Here is a 5,592-nt window from a genome sequence, read left to right as displayed (position 1 = left end):
TTTTGTTATAAATCTAACACTTTGAGTAAATATTAAAACTTTAATTCACACTAAACCAACAGAGTGCTTGCGTGTTTTATTATTTTAAATGCCTGCAAGGGCAAGAAATTGACCAGCCACTCCCATCAATTCGTCTGTTATATTTTTGTATTTTAAATTGTTTATTAAAAATTATAAAAAATCAGTTATTTTAATATTCAAGTTTTATGTGCACATATTTGAAAATGTTAATATTAATCATTAACGAGAATAAACTTTAAATACAAAAAATAATAAAAGTTTCATATTTGATAAGTCATCATTTTAAGTTTTCTTTTTCGCTTTTTTGTTTTTATTTTCATAGTATTTTGTATAAGGTTTTTAGTTCACTTATAGTATAAATAGGATTTTTCAAGAAAATTGTCATGTATAATATATGTACAAAATATATATGAATAGTTAAAAAAACCGTATATTGTTGATTTTTTCAGTGTAAAATAAAAGTAAAACAATCTATAACTACATCCTGAAGTAACTATTGCAATATTTACCATCACTAACAGATAAGGCACCTGATTCGGTTATCAGATCAAATTAGGAATGCAAGATCGTATTAGATTTTTGTAAATTACAACAATGACTTTGAAACATTTTGAAATTGTCATTAAACGTCAATCAATCATATGTTCTTTTAGCAAACTACTAGATAAATATTAAAATCATTAGGCAATGTTAAAAAGTGAAAAACCCTTCCCCATATCCCACAACCTTGCTTTCTAGCTTAGATAAACTTAGACTACTAAGTATTAAATCTCGTTATCCCAACCCTTTCCACTTATTACTAGAACAAAATGTTCCAAACTACTCTTCGAGTCAGTGGCGGAAACCATTCAATCCGAAGAGGTGATTTATACCGCAAAAAAAATGTAAAAATTATTAAACGTTTTAGAATTTAAGCAGAATAAGTTCATAGATTAGTTAGGTTTAGATACATATAAATAATTTATTATAAACAATCAATTCGTTATGTTCCAAGAACTGTTAACCTAAATGCAACATTATAAGGGAAGCTATCGACCGGAAGAGTAGGACCAATAAAACTAGCGAAGAAAAATGTCAAATGAAGTAAGAAGCGCTAAAATATCGCTCTACAAAATCAATAAATGTGCTGATGATAAGATTAGACTTTGTGGAGGCCCTACATTTCTTCTACGATTCAATCAAATAATAATGAATATTAAAATAATTGTGGGTAATTTATTATGATTTATTAAAACAGACATTCACGTACGTGAAGTTATAAGTAATGAAATATGAGAATGATTCTACAGTTTTAATTGATATCATAAACAGATCTAAGGAATGTTAAATAGATTTGCACCTAGCCCACTAACATTTTGTTGTCTCTCAGCTTGTATATTTTTTCTTTAAAATAGAAATAAATAACCTAAACTTACTTTTGTTAACAGTTGTAAAAGAATATTTTTAAAAATTATTATTATTAAAATAATTATAATTAATAATATGTTATGAATTTAATTATTATTATTATTAAATTGTAAAAATTTAAAAATTAGTTTTTAGCATCTGTGTGCTTTTTTCCTACAAAAATGGATCTAATCAGATATATTTAGCCTTTTCTATACGCATTAAAGGTTTTCAGACAAAAGCATAGTCTATTCACATGATTATTATTTTTCAATATCTAATAATAAATAAATACGTAAATAAATTTTTATTTTATATAAATATAACATTTTAAATTAATACTATATATTTAAAAACATTTACTAATAAAAAATAAAAAATGCTGATACATTACTTGAGATCATCAGCACACATATAATTAGCAGTTATAGAACTACACTTCTAAATAATAGGTTCTCATATGTAATGGCGAATATCAAACAATATACTCATATCTTTATTGATTTCAATTATTATTTAAATAAATCAGAAAAATCCTCTGAACAGATTAATTATAATTGTACGTTTTAATTAATGACAATATCTCATATCATTGCAATGAATAATTAATGAATGTAATTGAAAACATTGACGTCATTGTTTAATGTGGATAACACATTATATATATATATATGTTATTGAGGGGGTGTAATTAAAACTTTATTAACTAATATATTGTAACAAATAATTAATGCGAAAAAATAACTAATTAAAATTTATAAAAACAATATGTGAAAGATATCGTGTAATATAATTCAAGCAAAAAATCAATTAATTCAACTTAAAAAAATTGATTATTGCATTATTGTAGATTCTTCTGCTAATATTATGCTTCAAATTTTTCATCAAAACTAATTAATTAAATTGTTGGAATTAATTAAAAAACAATTTCTATACGTGAACAAAATAAATAAAAGGTATATTTTTATGTATCACTAAATTTCATAAATAATAAAATTAAATAATATTAAATTTTTATGAATCACTTAAGTTTATATTTAAACTTAGAACTTTCACTTTTATCTAATCTATTAAGCATTTAGTAATAAGCATTAAACGAAATCAACTTAAAAATTAATTATGTGATTTTAAAAAAATTTTTTACTAAAATTATTTTCATATATAAGTACAGTTCTTATCTTAATCTTAAAAAAATCTTACTAAACCCAAAAAAATGGTATAGATTACGAAACAATATGTGGTAAACATTGAGTTATAGTTTTTAAATGTTAAATATTATTAAAATTATTCTTATAAACTTTTTCTTAATTTATTTATTTTTTTTACAATAATTTTTTTTTCAGATTTGAAAAAAATGTTTATATATCTTAAAGCTTTTACAGGTGTAGGATTATAACTAAAAGTAGTTAAGTACAGTTTAAGCAAGTAACGAACATTCCAACAAATAAATAAATATTGTACATACTGATTGAAAAACTAGTTAAAACAACTTTAGTAACTAATATTACTAGACAAAAGATAGAAGTTAAGGCCGTTTGCGTTTCTCGGTTAATGCACTAAACAAAATATTTAAAGCAATAAACATTTAAACTTATTAGTGGAAAATATTATAATAAATTAATTTAGTAATAAAACTTTCAATAATAATAATTGCAATTTATATGTAAATATAAAACTGTTTTTTAAAAGTTTCAATAAAATTTATAGTAAGTAACACTATATATGAATTAAATAAGGTCGGACTGTAATTTAATCTGGCTGTGAGTGACTAATTGCAAAAATTAACAGCTGAAACTACAGTAGTTCAGAAAACATAATGAACATAAGTAGGTCAACAATGCTTATAGTAGAGAATATAGAGTACTACTATCTATTGTCGATCAGAAAACATTATAAACTAAGTACACTGAAAATTTTAAAAGCTATATGTACAGCGTACATAGAGATTTTAACGCTGCAGTATTCTGGTAAAATATTTTTAATTACTTTGAATATAATTAACTCTTGGCTTCTGTGGCCTGAGTGATCTGTTATGATTAAATTTTACTTTTTCAAAAATAAATATAAAACCACTGGATTGAAACATATTTCAATAATATTTCATATTAAACAAAAATTATTATAGTTTACATACTAACATATATTTATATTTATATGTAAAAATAAGTAATATTTAAAAACTTTTTCATTAACAAGTAATAACTCTATTTATAATTCACTTCAAAACATAATAAATTTCCATTTATCCCTACAAAATTTTCTCTTATCTGAGCTGGATATATTAAGACTAAAAATTAACTTAATATCGTGCACTTCAATAAAATTCATATAAAGTTACTTAACCGCATTAACCTGACAATCACAACACTCGAACCAAAACAATGGGCACATTTTCCTATCTGAACTTTTCAGTATCTATAGATGTCGTTAATTAAATCTTTTAAAGCTGATGTTTAATTAAGAAACTATTAATATACACAAATCTGTTAGTATCAGTAGTCTGCTACATTAGGCTTTATGGTAGATGTCTTTCCTACAATCGCACCATACAATCCAAAAAGGCGCTTATATGTCTCTCTCCACACTTTTCAGAATCAGTGCTTATCATCTACATTTAAAAGGTGCAATTCGGAAAGCATATGTTAATCTGAGTTGAGATTTATTTAGATTTAGTCACCATTTTTGCTTTGGATTCAAATTATCTAATGATATATAATTAATTATAAACAAAATACCTGTATATATTTACAAATATAAATGAGAAGAGCATAATAATCAAATACGATCTGTGATTTTGATCTATTCCAGCATTGCAACATAAAAACGGTGACACAAATAATCAGTTACCTCAATCGGTGATAGATCTGTTATATATGTAAAGTAAGGTTAAGTTACATTATACCGTTTATCCTAAGAATATATTTAAGCCTATTTACCCACTTTAGAAAACCTGTAGGACAACTCAAGAAGTACACTTGAAGTCACATAATGCGATACTGTATTGAAGGAAACAAAGAATCGGATGACTCTTTGGCAAAATAAAACGATTCATATATACGATTCACATATTTTATTTAGACCATATATTGCTTTGGTAAATTAAGAAACTAATAATGAATATGAAAACGAGAGTGCCTTCCTAAAACCTGTAAGATTTCTTCAACTAAAATAAGAGGTATATAATTTTTCCCAATTTCTATATTTAAAGAAACTATGATAAAAGTGGAAACATTTATTTAGTTTTTAAGGTTTATCATAAATTTCCGACTCGAGTCCATTTTAAGGATATTGTGAATTTTTAATTAATAAACTGTTTTGATTTGAATTATTTTTTATATCAAAAAAAATTTATCGTTATATATTATAATTTGATTTTAAAATAGTTGTAAGAACTGCTTTAATATAATATATAATTAAAAATAATAACCTTTTTATCCCACTGTAAATTAATTACTTAATTGAGACAATGATTCTGTAATATTGAGTACCCTCACATTGTTTATACACATATATGTTTACAAGCTTGTTTTGTAATAAAAAATTATCGGTTACTCCTAAAATCTTACTTTTAATGTATTTACTTTTATCTTTTATTTCTCATTTGTAATTCAGAAAAATTTTCAGAAAATAGTTCACAACTGTTGTTTTTACTGAATACAAATATAATTAATAAAAACATTTGTTTTTAATAACAATGAAATTGCTGATAAATATCGTAAAAAACTGCAAAATATAATAAATTTGCTTAAATTATAAATAAATTAAACTTTTTTTTAATTATGAATTAAAGAATATAATTGCCATAAAATTGTGAAAAAAAATACTTCTAAAAGATACAGATACAAAACAATAGAGATATTGTTTTTTTTTTAACAATTGTGACTTTTTATTAAAAATCGTGTGTTATTTTTATAACTTGCACATTTGTATTAATTAATAGAAAAACAAAAGTAAATAACAAATTATTTATACAAAAAAAAAAAAAATAATAATTGCTTCTAAGTGAAAAAAATTTACGGTTAAGAGTTTAATCAGATTAGTACACAAATTAGATCCATTATTCCTAGAGAAAATTTATAATTTTGTTCAATACAATATTGTTTTTAATAACAATATTATAATAAAATATTTTAATTATAATTGTATATAAATATATATAATACAATTATAATTATTTTATAATAA

The sequence above is a fragment of the Teleopsis dalmanni genome, chromosome 1 (assembly GCF_002237135.1).
Source record: "Teleopsis dalmanni isolate 2A chromosome 1, ASM223713v2, whole genome shotgun sequence".
NCBI classification, from domain to species: Eukaryota; Metazoa; Arthropoda; class Insecta; order Diptera; family Diopsidae; genus Teleopsis; species Teleopsis dalmanni.
The sequence above is the reverse complement of the archived record's forward strand: the minus strand, read 5'-3'. Positions refer to the sequence as shown.